The following is a 14,200-nucleotide window of genomic DNA, read 5'->3' as shown; positions in this document are numbered from 1 at the left end:
ACCAGAGCCTTCTGCGGTCGTCATGCAAGTGACCCAGCACCGTCACTCAAGAATCACTTTGGCGAAAGAAGCAGGTTGCTAGTCTGGAAGGAGGCGTGGAGTGACCCTGGGTGGACGCCATGGGAGGAGAGTGGACAAGAAGTCTGTCTCTCGTTCTCTTTTCTCCTCCTCTGTAACCATGGCAGTTGCCATGGAAACACACCCTTGTGATAGTTCCTTTTGACTCACAGCTGTTGAAATCGCTAACATAGAACTGAAGGGTGGATTTTTTTTTAAGTATATATGTGTATACGTGCGTGCGCCTGTGTGTTTAACAAAAAAGAACCTCTCCTGTTATAACCATTCTCCTGCTTCGGTAGACCCCCTGGTTGGTGAGGAGTAGGAAGCAGAGAAAGACAGAAATGGGAGAAAAAAGTCATTTACTGGCCACCTGCTTGAAGCCAGGGACTATATCAGATGCTTAAAAATCAGTTTCTAAGTTAACCCCCCAATTTTTTTTAAAACAAGTTTTTATTTATTTATTTTGAAAGAGAGAATGTGTGAGTAGGGGAGGGGCGGAGAGAGAGGGAGAGAGAGAGAGAGCCTCCCAAGCAGGCTCCCCACTGCCAGCACAAAACCCGATGCGGGGCTCGATCCCACGAACTGTGAGATCACGACCTGAGCCAAAAGCAAGAGTCAGGTGCCCCAGCGCCCCCCATCCCCCACCCCCCCGCCCACCATCTGATGTACAACCGTGTCCTCCATTTCACAGATGAGGAGACGGAGGTTCAAAGCCACGAAGTGACAGTCTAGAATCTTGCCGTTAGTAACTGGCTGACCTGAAACTCACGCTTTAGTCTGTCTGCCACTGGATGCGACAGTCTCCAATATTGCTGCCACTTTATGTTCTCTGGGCTGTGTCAAACCTTCCTTGAGCTCTCTGTGGGGTCCTGCAACGTTTCTGGTAGAATAAAGAATGTGGCCTTGCCGAAAGACAAGGCCTGTGGCTTCTGGGAGGTTGTTTTGGTTGTGTTTGATAGGACTGTCGTTGTTTTGGGCAGAGCCTGGAATGAGGGTGGGCTAGCTCATACTCTTGAGATGGGAGCTAGACACACCAGAAGCAGGACCGTGTGATTTAGGGTAGGGCTTTGGCTCACGGAGTTTCAGGAGACCTGGGAGCTGAGATCAGCCCTGTGGGCAGTCATTCATGCCTACTTGGTGAAGCTCCACAAGTCTGAACCACGGGGCTGCTTCTCTGGTTGACAACTGTCCCCATGGGCCATCATGCATCCGGGCCAGGGGGTGACATGTCCCGACTCCATGGGCTTTGCTTCTGAAACCTTCTCAGATTCTGCCCTCTGCGTTTCTTCCTTTGGTTGATTTTGATCTGTATCCTTTTCCTTTAATAAACCGCAATTGAGTATAACAGCTTTCAGTGAGTTCTGTGAGTCCTCCCAGTGAATTGTCCAAACTGGGGGCAATTTTGGGAACCCCCATCCTTGCAGTTGGGAGTGAGGGAGCTCTTGAAAACTGTCCTCTTCCTGTTGACCAAAATGCTCATATTTCCTACCACCCCTTCCCCCCCCCCCTTTAAAAACACTGGTATTCTAGATGACTTCTCAATCAAGAAAGCAGCTCGTGCAGGGAATTTCATACCAGGCACTGAAGATATAATGACAGGGGAGAAATGGCAGGGGAGAGGGGAGATTTGCAGGGCACTGAACAGGCAGCTGAGAAATCCCTCAATCATGTCTTGTCAGCTGGCTTGTGTAAGTGGAAGGCTAGCTTCAGAGATCACCCTCCTTTCCTTAGGATCCAGGGCCAGATGGATCTCTCACATGTGAGGACCACGACCGCAAACCAAGGATGACAAAAGGTTATCTTCGATCAAACATCTGGTCTCTTCTATCCATGTTAGAAATGGCCATTTCAACATCACCAGTTGGGAGTTTGAAATCCCTTTCGTTTGTCCATCAAATACAAATTGTTTTAAATGAGAAAAATCATTAAAAAGTCACCCGGGATAAAATGATGAGAGTCTCACTCTCTGCCTTCATGGAATTCATCGCCCAGTTGAATAGACACGGATATGCAGTGTGCCGATCCCGACAGACAGAGGAGGCAGGGGAAGGGTGGCCTGAGTCAGGCTGGGGTGGGTTGGTGGGTGTGGGAGGCTTCCTGAAGGGTCTCCCTCTGCCCAGCATCTTAAGGACCATGTAAGCGCTCATCAGATCAACAGAGGCAAAAATACTGTACATACGATGTCAAAACCAATGTGCAAATTCATGGTGGCCCTTCAGACACTGCACACGTTTCTGCCGGCCTGGCACGTGGGTAGGGACTGAGGGATGCAAAATGTAAGGCCCATCCTAAGTTATGGCATCTGTGGTGCCCAACCTCAGGAGAAAAATGCTGTGGGCACGAAGGGACCGCTTGTAGCAGACAAAGCTGAGGTGTGGCTGCCCGTCAAAGTTCCCGCCCGGAGAAATGTTCCGACCAGGAATTGTTCTGGAGTCACGGGGGCTTACCCTGTTTTCACTCAGTAGAAGGTCTCCATTTGTTAGTTTCAAGCAAATCAAACCTAGGACTCCCCAAATGATCGGCGATTATCTGTCTTCCATTTACGGGTCCAATGAACACTGATTAAAATGACCAAACGGTATGACCACTTCATTTCAGGGCTTTAAGGAGCACGGGGGGACAGAGGTGCGGGCATGTGGGGTGTCTTGAAACGGCTCCAACTGTCAGGTTTGAAGTAATAATCATTGCAACTTCTGGATCCGTCGGTGCATTTAAGGAAAATGTAGTACTTTCGGACCTCAAGTGAAGCTAAACATATACAATAAGTCGAAGGTGTGGTGATGAATTATAGGCAACAATTGGAAGCAAGCCTTAGACAATAAGAACAACCAATTTAGGAGAGTGAACAGGTTTATACTTACTCGTTTTCAACCTGAATGTCCTTGTTTTTTTTCATGGGAGGAGGAGAGTCCCATTTCTTGATTTTGTAATCAATAGAATAATGACAAATTAAGAGCCTACTAACTGCAAAACGTTCTCTTAGATGCTGTGTGAAGGGGGGGGGGGGGAGAGAGAAGTTTATTGGATTCTAGAGGGGAAGAAAGATGTACACGGATAGATGTAATTAAAGATATGCCCATGTAGGGGCGCCTGGGTGGCTCAGTCCATCAAGTATCTAACTTTAAGCTCAGGTCACGATCTCACGGTTCCTGAGTTCGAGCCCCGCATCAGGCTCCGTGCGGGCAGCTCAGAGCCTGGAGCCTGCTTCGGATTCTTTCTCCCTCTCTCTCTGCCCCTCCCTTGCTCACACTCTGTCTCTGTCTGTCTCTCTCAAATATGAATAAACATTAAAAAAAATTTTTTTTAAATTATAAAAAGATATACACACGTAAATGCCTTAAAAAAAAAGTTGGTGGTGGGGCGCCTGGGTGGCGCAGTCGGTTGAGCGTCCGACTTCAGCCAGGTCACGATCTCGCGGTCCGTGAGTTCGAGCCCCGCGTCAGGCTCTGGGCTGATGGCTCGGAGCCTGGAGCCTGTTTCCGATTCTGTGTCTCCCTCTCTCTCTGCCCCTCCCCCGTTCATGCTCTGTCTCTCTCTGCCCCAAAAAAGTAAATAAACGTTGGAAAAAAAAAAAAAAAAAAAAGTTGGTGGTGATAAAGTCTGTGTCCATTAAGTGGCTTAAATTGCTGAGTGCAGAAAAAATCGCCATGATTCTGTCTGGGGGACTCACAAGGTGCGGCCTGGAGGATGAATCCTGAGGGGAAAAGGGAAATGTCGAAGGGCAGGGTGCGAGAGGAGATTTTTCACCCGGGTCCTTTCTCCTCAGGGTTCCTCGGAAGCACGGTAGACGCTGAGTCCATACTTCAGAGACAGATGTTAGGATGGGCAGATTGGTAGGAAACGAACAGGCAGATGAAGACACAGAGGCCACACTCATTCGGTTAGACTCGGCTGCTTGCGGCAAGAGAGAAACATTTGGAAGTGAGTTGGCCAGTTCGTACCGTGTTGGTGCAGCGGCCAGGTGAGGTTTGAAAGAGGGGTGGGGTGACACTCGGGAGCCCCTGCTGCAGTGGCACGGTTGTCCTCAGGCCCTTTCTGTCATTTACTCTTCTCGCTCGCCCTCTGAGCTGGACACCCAGGTCTCCGTTTCACAGGTGAGCAGCCTGGGGCGCAGGTGGCCGCATGCATTGCCCACGGCCACACAACGGTAGTCGGACGGCCACCTTTACACCTGCACCCGCCTGATGTACACTGTCAGTCTCCAGGCTGAAGTTCCCGGCGGGCGGGTCGGGGGAGGGACTTGTTCAGAGGTGGCGGTGGGTGGGTATGCTAGTGGGGTGACGGCCTTCTCTCGATGGCTTTGGGGCCCAGGCACCTGATGCTGGAGGAAAACACTTCTTTCTGCTCTGTCCCCTGGTGTCAGCGGTCCCAGGCCCAAGACTGCTGTTTCTTAGAAGCGGTCAGCCTGGTGTGGGGGGTAGGGGGTTCTGATAGCAGCAGGACTTCACCTTGACTCTTGCATAGATCAGGACAGCCGGTGGAGCAGAAAAGGAGCCACGAAAACTGTTCCCCCCACCTCCCAAGGCTGTGAGGGGCATATGAGGTCCTGGAGGTCTGAATGCTGGGAGCTTTGTAATCTGTAGACGGCTGTACCGTGACTTCTGTGTGATTCCCCATCTAAGCCCCTCTCCCATCCACGAGCAAACGCTGAAGCAGTGAAAATGAAAACTGGGGACCAGCTGTGACAACACAGAGGGACCCAGAGAGACCTCCTACAGAGGATACATGCCTTGAGTCATTTGTGGACCGCATCCCTCCCATCCCTGCTTTCCATACAACCCTCTGGTGTGGTGGGTGACCACCACGAGATCAACACCAGAAGAGGCTTACTGTCACCTCAGGGTGAACGGTGAGCTTAACAGGCGTGCTCTTCATCCTCGATGACAGGCAGAGTATCGGGTAGCAGATAGTGCCCTGGGCCAGGGGCTTGTGCACTTGACCACACATCAGAATCATCTGGAAGTCTTGGAGGTCGTCACTAGTGTTAGAGGCTGGGCTGGCCCCAGTCTGCAGGGGGGCGGGCTTACATTCAGAACGGGCCCCCGGGTGGTCATGGGTCACCCTGGGAGGACCTCGCTGCGGTTTAACACCCCCAAGCCTCCAACATCTCTGCGCCCTCTGCACTGGTTGGCATTTGGACATTTCCCTGGGGGGTGCCAGAGCCTGTCACCGGGGGCAACATCGGAGCTGCCCGGTCATTCTTGCGGTTCCACGTCCCACGCTGCTTTCTCACACACAGGGACAGCCGATCGCAGTGTATTTGGCATTTTGAGGGCAGTGACGACTAAAGGATCCAAATGCCTTTGGCTAATTGCTAACATGTGCCCACGTAGTTTGGTGGCAGGCGTTTCTCAACATCTAGACATGCTGTTGGGAACCCACCCTTGTCTGCTCTCAGAAGTCAAAAACGGAAACACTGACCCAGCCCATTCTTACTGATACAGATAGACCGGTAGATAGACAACATGTATTGATTAAGAAAGAAACATTTTCGGGGCGCCTGGGTGGCGCAGTCGGTTGAGCGTCCGACTTCAGCCAGGTCACGATCTCGCGGTCCGGGAGTTCGAGCCCCGCGTCGGGCTCTGGGCTGATGGCTCGGAGCCTGGAGCCTGTTTCCGATTCTGTGTGTCCCTCTCTCTCTGCCCCTCCCCCGTTCATGCTCTGTCTCTCTCTGTCCCAAAAATAAAGAAACGTTGAAAAAAACAAAGAATGAAGCATGGACATGGCCAGTTCTTACTGATAAAGACAGATAATGTATATTGATACATAAGATACATCAATATAGATTGATATATGATATATATTGATATTGATATTTATATATGTAAATATGAGAGAGAGAGAAAGAGAGAGAGAGAGAGAGAATAAATGAGAACATTCCATAGCAGCCGAGAAGAAAACAGAGAGAGATCCAAAGCAAGACAGCCTCAGGATTTAGGACCAGAGAAGCAGTAAACCCGCAGTGGGACAGGTGGTGGTGCAGATGTGAGGATGCCCGAGTTAAGGTCAGAGCTCAGCAAGGTGCCTCAGGTGGCTCGGAGATGGAGACTTGAGGATAAAACTCGGGGCAACAGGATAAATTACGGCAGAGAGCTTGGCTGGCTGAGGCAGCGTTTAAAGAGCAAGGCTCTCACCTTCAAATGTCTTCCCGGTGAACAATCCCACGAGGAAAGTGACTGAGAACCCTGCCTCATTCGTTCTAGGTGCTCAGAGATGTTTGTAAAGGTGTAGGAACTGTTTCATTACAGCCCTTGGTTTCCTGTGGGCCTGATCAGTTAAAAAGCTGGGAACTCGCTTTGAAGGACTTCTCATGCGTTGATTCAAGAAATATTCAAGCCATGCTGGAGTCACTAAACATGCAACGGATGGAAAGAAGTCATGGCGTTTCCATCATGGCGCTCCTTATCTCATAGGTGAGCCGACATCAACCAAGTAATCCGCCAAATGGCGAGGTGACAACCCAGCTCTGGGGGTGGGGGGATGGGGTGGTGGCTGTGTGTGACCATGACAACGTGTCATAGAAATCTCACCTAGCTTAAGCAGTTGGAGAGCGTGTCTACAAGACCATGCGTGGAGACCTCAGCAGGGAAACAACTAAAAGAGAAGCAAGCTGGCTTTCACATTTCAGTGGTAGTATTTGTCCTCCCAGTGAGCCTGCAAGGTGGATGGTGTCACTCTCAGTTGAGAGAAGGAAGCTGAGGCCAAGGAAGGCGATGAGGCCTTAGGGTCACAGGATCAGGAAGTAGCAGGTTGGGTCCACACTGAGGTCTTCTGAGCGTAGATCTCTATCTTTAACACCTCCCCGTTATTCGTATGAGACAAAAATACATGGGAGAGACTTTACAGATGAAAGAATTCAAGTTCCCCATGCTATGTGTAAAAATTTAGAAAGGGGCGCCTGGGTGGCTCAGTCGGTTAAGCATCCGACTTCGGCTCAGGTCATGATCTCACGGTTCGTGGGTTCGAGCCCCGCATTAGGCTCTGTGCTGACAGCTCGGAGTCTGGAGCCTGCTTCGGATTCTCTGTCTCCTTCTTTCTCTGCCCCTCCCCTGCTCGTGCTCTGTCTCTCTCCCTCTCTCAAAAATAAATAAACAGTAAAAAAAAATTAGAAAGGGGGGTCGGCCTCAGTCACGGACGGAGTTTGGGGCAGAAGCAGGACAACTTTCTAACTCAGGGTCTTTTGTGGCCAAGCGCACTTCCCGGAACACCACCTGCAGCCCCACCTGGAGCCCCACCTGGATCCCAGGTTCCTCCGCTGCCCACCTGCAGCTGATCTCGCACAGCAGCCTTGGTACTTCACCATGGGCTCCATGGCGATCGCCTGGTGGGCGCCACCCCCAGAGTTTCTGTCTCAGCTGGTCTGGGTGAGACTGAGCATTCATACTTGTAACCGATTCTCAGCGACGCCAACACTTCTGGCCCCGGGGTCACACTCGGGGAACCGACCGCTGACCTAGATCATGTTCCTGTTAGGAAAGTGGCCCACAGTTTGAGACCCGGCAAATACGGAAGTGCCTTGAACACTTTGGGCCTCGTTAGTAACAACCAGGCTTGTCAGCGTCCCCTGTCCCTGCTCTCCCTGCTCTCCATTCTCTCTCATCCTGGGTTAGTCCAGGCCAGTCCTTTCCTGCATGCAGACCCCCCGCAAACGTTGGTACCACCTTCTGCTGGAAGCTCCAACCCCCTCCTCCGCCCCCCCCCCCGGTGGGATCTGAGCTGGCTGAACTTGTGTGCCCCCTGGTCTCACTTACGGCGACCAGCTGCAGAGATCACGTCTAATCTACTTTTGTGTTCCTACACAGGGGCTTTCCGGTGTCTCGCACAAATGTACATGTGTGGAATAGAAGTGTTAAACTTTGAATTTAGCCACCTAGTGTCACATTCTAGTCTTCTAATAGGCTCATGAGGCAATCTGAGCAGAAATATTTACCCTTTATTTTTTTTATTTTTTTTATTTTTTTCAACGTTTATTTATTTTCGGGACAGAGAGAGACAGAGCATGAATGGGGGAGGGGCAGAGAGAGAGGGAGACACAGAATCGGAAACAGGCTCCAGGCTCTGAGCCATCAGCCCAGAGCCTGATGCGGGGCTCGAACTCACGGACCGCGAGATCCGTAACCTGGCTGAAGTCGGACGCTTAACCGACTGCGCCACCCAGACGCCCCCCCTTTATTTTTAACAAATTTTTTAATGTTTATCTTTTTTGAGACAGAGAGGGACAGAGCATGAGCTGGGGAGGGGCAGAGAGAGAGGGAGACACAGAATCCGAAGCAGGCCCCAGGCTCCGAGCTGTCGGCACAGAGCCCAACACGGGGCTCGAACCCACGGACTGCGAGATCGTGACCTGAGCCCAAGTCGGTCGCTTAACCGACTGAGCCACCCAGGTGCCCCACCCCTTATTTTTAGAAGAGGGGAGAAGAGGACGCACATACAGGGGATTCCAAATGAATCACAGCTGTGTGATCATGGGCCCCTGCAAAAAACAGTTGGGATAATCAAATGTGACACGGAAGAGAGTTTACGAAGGGACAGTTGACAACTGACAACGACGGGGGCAGTGTTTAGGGAAAGCAAAGCAAGGTGAAGTGGGACCCCTCCTAGAGAGGGACCTAAAACCGACAGAGAGGGCCATGTGGAAAAGCCCACGAGGAGAGCGGTGGCCTGGGTAGAGGAAGTTTGGGGGAACCCGCCAGGATCCGCCAGGAAAGGAGCAGAACGTATGTGTTGCCCCCACCTCACCGTCCACCCCACCCTCCTATCCTGCCCAGGTGCCTCCCAATTGCCAAACTCAGCTGGAAAGCTGAAGGTGAAGGCGCCCATCCCCAGGGGTGCATCACAAGTAGGGAGAGTGGAAGGCGGGTCTGGAAGGACGGACGGAGGACCTCCCAGGCATGGATTCCAGCCTCCGGTTTCTGTGCATATTCTCCTCCATGCTGCTGCTTCCACAGACTCATAAATCTTCTTGTTACAAACACCTACTCCATGGAATGTAGATGGTCTATTGATAAAGACAGGGCCGTTTAATTAAATTTTAGATGGAGTTGTTTTAGAAAAAGGCTCATTTTAGAATTCACACTTTCAAACAAACTTTCTGCTTTATGGGTGCTAGTTTCTTTAAAAAAAAAAAAGTCAACAAACCATAACACTGAAACCATTTCATGCTAGCTTATTACAGACTGCCTCACTGAGCAGATTGTACGTTTATACTCTGCGGTAGGACTTCACAGGCACTGGGATAATGATAGAAAAATGAAATGAATTTCAACAAATAATCAAGGATGTAGTTTCAAAAGACTGGTGGAATTCTTAGTACAATAATCTTTTTTTTTTTCTAAGTCATGTTTATTTTATGAGTCTGAAACAACTGATTCCAATAAGTCTTTGGGCTATGGAAGCAGAAAAGGAACACGATGTAATGTAGCATAGCATAATAGATGAAGCAATCATTCAAACGTAGCTCGCAGTACGTACGTCAATAAACTTGCACTGTATTGAAGCCAGTGAAGTGTAGGAGATATTCAAGCGGAAGATGTTTATTCAATGCATTGTAAAAAATCCATTTTTCTTCGGCTTGCCAAATGTGCCTGAGAGTTATTACTAATTTATCATGGAAAAGCAACCACCAGCGTGATCTAAGCAAGGAGAACCGGATGATCTCTCATCTTGTTCTTTGGGGCCCTAATGAGATGCCGCGGGCACGAGAGTATAAGGATCGTGGTCCACACACCGTGTGACGCTCCAAGGTCTCTTCTCTGGACACGCGGCCCCAGCCTCTCCTAGGGGAGGACACTCACTGCCTGTGGGATCTGACGGAAACCCCTTTCTACCTGCCTCTGAGCAGCTCATATGATGAAGGTGTTCCGGAGAGAGTGCTGGCTTGTAAAGCCCAAAAGAGTAGTTCAAGGACATGTCTAAGTTGCGGACTCTTGGGCAAGAGCGGCTGTATTAGTTTTCTACTGCCGCATAGCAAATTACCACGGAGTTAGTCACCGGCATTTATTATTTCTGTGGCTCAGAAATCCAGCTAGAGCTAAGCTGGGTCTGGCGCTCCAGGCCTCACGATGCTGTACCCCCCCCCCCCAGGGGGGCCAGGCTGCTTTCTCATCCGATGCTTGCCTGGGAAAAGATCTGCTCCCGAGATCCCTCAGAGCTCATTCCCTGGTGGCCACAGGACTCATGGTTGCTTACTTCTTTGAGGCCAACCGGAGACAGTCTGTCTCTTCGCGCGGGGTCCAGCCCCCTTTACAAGGGCTTTCCCTGATTAGGTCAGGCCCACCAGGGAGAATCAAATTTGATTAAGGTCCTAACTGCCTGGGGCTTTCATTACATTTGGATCACTTCATCTTTGTCACATGACAGAACCTAATCACAGAACTGATGCCCCTTCAGTAATCAGAGGTCCCTTCGCACTAGAGGACAGGAGATTGAACAGGGTATAGAAGGCACCAGTGGTCTAGAATCTCAGAACCATCTTAGCATTCCATATCCCAAAACTAAACACGTTCTATATTCCATTTATGTTTCAAGGCCAGGTGTTCTGATTCTACTTCCTTGAAACGGCATTCAACGCCCCCACCCTCTGTGTTCTTCTGGTGCGGCCAGGCCACCAAGGCTCCCCACTGCGGACTGTGTTGCTGATAGTTTACCATTTCTGTCCTTGGTTTCTTCAAAACAACTGCACATTACTTAAGAGCAGAGACCAGGATTTTTAAATCTTTGTATTTCTAACTAGCATGTACAACTTCTACATAGTAGACACGCAGTGATTAATGATTGATTGCTCGTATTAAAAAAGTAGTTAATGTGTATACGGTTCTTCCAAGTTTATAAATCACTCTCATATGCTTTATTTCATCTAACTCTGTGAGGTGAATGGAGCAGAAACTAATATATTGTTTTCAAGGTAAGTCATTAAAAGATGGGTTAGTAGCCAAGGATAAAAAAAAAATAAAATAAAATTGAAAACGTACTTTGAGTTAGCTCTGTGGCCAAACATGTCACATATAAGCAAAAAAAAAAACAAAAAAAACAAAAAAAAAACAACATACAGAAAGTAACTTTTGTTTAACTTATAGCTGCCCTGGCTTATAATTTTTCTACTATTAGTAGAATGTTTCTTGGACACAGAATCCCATTTTCTGTTTTTTTTTAAAAAGCCTCCAGGATTTTATTAATGTTGCACAAAATGTTAGCACTTTCTTCCTTGAGAAAGCAACGTTGGGGGAGGACTGCTCAAATGGTCCCAGGGAAGAATCAGCATAGACTAGACTGTTTTCATTTGTAAATGCGTTTCTTCGGCTTTATTACCCCCAGACATATTTTAAAGTGAAAATATTCAAATAGTATAGAATTGTTTAATGTGGCAGAACTAATGTCATGAGAGAAAATAAATGTAAATCAACAGATTTCATGAAAAAAAAAACCACGTAAAATGAAACACTGTCACGGGAAATGATTCACTGAAGATCACAATCACGAGATCTTACATCCCGTGGCCCACGTACGCCTTTCCCTTCTCACTCTCCACTCAGTTCACGGGTCACCAAGCATTACCCAGGTTGCAGGGAAGCTGGTGGGGCGGGGGGGGGGAACCAAGAGGAAGGTGGCCAGTACCCCCTGAAGGAGACATTCCTGCAGTTGTGATTCACTGCAGTCACAGGTGAAGAGTGTGAGGTCAGAGGGAAAGGGAAGGTGCATTTTGAGCCCACAGGAAGGGAAACTAACCCCCAACGAGGGAAGATAGGACACCTTATCTGAAGGTTACAGGTAAGCAGGGAATGTTATGGACTGTTTGTGTTCCCTAAAACTCACAGGTTGAAACCCTACCTGGCCAGGTGACAGTATTAGGAGGTGGGGACTTTGGCAGGCAATCAGGACTGGATGAGGTCATGAGGCGGGGCCGTCATGATGGGATCAGTGTCCTTATAAAAGAGACCCTGGGGAGCTCCCTAGTCCCTCTGCCCGGTGAGGATGCTAGGAGCTAGGAGAAGCCAGCAGTCTACAACCCAGGAAGGCAGTGATCACCGGAACGACCGAGGTGGCATCTTGATCTTAGAGTTGCAGCCTCTGGAACCATGAGAAGTAAATTCCTTTTGTTTATAAGCTACCCAGTCTGTCGTATTTTTGTTACAGCAGCCCGAGCTAAGACAGGAAGAGTAACATTCTAAGCAGAGAGAGTCCATCTACAAATGCATACAGATTTGAGAAAGCTCAAGATATGCTTAGAAAGCCAAACAGGATTTCAAATGTGGCCAGAGTGAGGAGGGGGAGGGGGTGGGCGTGTGAGAAAGGAAACTGAGGAATCAGGCAGGGAGAGAATGTAAATACGCCCTCTGTAAGTGCGACCGTGGGGAACTGCCGTGTCATGGGAAGGATGAACTTTAAGTAGAAGAGACAGAGCCGCCATCAGGAATATGTTTCCAGTAACATGAGTCTGAGAGTATCAATTCTTAAGTAAAGCAATGATACTGCAGAAGTCAGATTCGATGTTTTTAATGACTAAAATCCATAAAATCCGGCGGTTAATTCAATGGCTATGGGTCACATTCTGGAAAATGGAAGAAAAAAACGCAAGGAGTCCAAGACTTCTGAGTCCGATAACTTGGTGGTTGTCAGGACTTCTGTGGTGATAAGGACACAGGGGAAGGAGCAGGTGACAGCATCCTGTTGCCGGGGAAGGAGCAGATGACAGCATCCTATGAAGAAAGCGATTCGCTGAGGGAAAAGGTTGAGCAATGGAGAAGCCACAGCCATTAGGAAAAGGTGTGGGACATGTTCCAAAGGGTTTTCATGGTAAGCATGAAGACGCAGTCACGGCAGTGTGGACAGATGCCAGAGAAAGGACCTTTGCTTGAGCAGGGAAGGGGAAGCTCTCTGGGCCCCTCGATGACCTTACAAGAGAGTGCGCTGGGTTTGGAAGGTGGTCCGCATCCAGAAGGAAAGCATTGCCTTGGTTTTCCTTCCAGAGATGCCACTCAAGGCCACTTGATCACATTTGCAAATGACACGAGACTTTTCCTCCCGATTTTGTCCACTGCTGGGATCAGACATGTGTAGCGTGCGAAGTGTCCTGCCCAGAGACAAGAAACTGGCTCAACGAGTCCGTAACTTGAACAGCAGGTGCTCTCCTTGGAGTGGAAACACACTACTAGGGTTAATAACGAAGCTGAATTGTAAAAGCCATGTCTGGAGAATGGGAGGCTTAAGCCCACATAGAATTTAGGAGTTGCTCTCAGGGAGAGCGTTCTGTGCTAGGAGTCACTGCAACACGGGGTAGGATTTCTGACCCGGATGCTTTCAGTTTGGCCATGAACTAGTTCTGTGACTTAGAGCATGTCACTTAGTTCCCTTGGCTCAAAAGTGCTTTGATCGGGTAAAATCCAAGGGCTCTTCTTGTCTTTGAGTAACACCGTCCAATAACATACATATTTAGATATTGACCAACTTACTCCAAGTTTTTCGCTTCATGTATTTTAGACCCCGAATGTCCCTTTTATCTCCCCTACCCAACAAGTACAGATAATAGAGATGCCTGCCTCCAGAAAAGTGGAGGCAATCGAGCAAACGTTCAAGGTGATTGCATTCAAATTCATGTTTTAAACAAGCATTCAATGTGCAGGTAAAGTGTGCCAGACATTGAATCGTGCGCTGGTAAAAGAACTTATCTTTGTTTCGCATTGGAACAAAGCCATTTTGAATGTCTAATGTTAAGGGGGGAAAATGCCAGTGATAAATGGCCAAATAGAAATGTATAGAAATGCTTACTGATATCGTAACTTCGAATCTATCATTTCCTGGAAAGATCTCTGCTTAGGAGTCTCATGTTCTCTCCAGCACACGCTCAAGGAGACCCTTATCATGACCCACGAAGAGTGTCACCAATAGCCAGTCTGTACCGAGTATAGAAACAGACATTTGCTCCCAAATGGCTTGGCTCCACATCCCAGTGACAAACGTAGCATTTAAAAAAAAAAAATCCGATCATAAATTGGGCCACGTCATTACTTAAGAAATTAAACTGGCCTCCAATGAGACATAAATGATGTTACATGGTTCCATTTACAGGGGTGGCTTGAGAAACTTAAAAGAATCTGCTGCTGGTCCCACCTGGACAAACATCCCTGCTTATGTGGCTAAGCCA

This window comes from Leopardus geoffroyi, chromosome A3, assembly GCF_018350155.1.
Source record: "Leopardus geoffroyi isolate Oge1 chromosome A3, O.geoffroyi_Oge1_pat1.0, whole genome shotgun sequence".
Lineage (NCBI taxonomy): Eukaryota > Metazoa > Chordata > Mammalia > Carnivora > Felidae > Leopardus > Leopardus geoffroyi.
The sequence above is the reverse complement of the archived record's forward strand: the minus strand, read 5'-3'. Positions refer to the sequence as shown.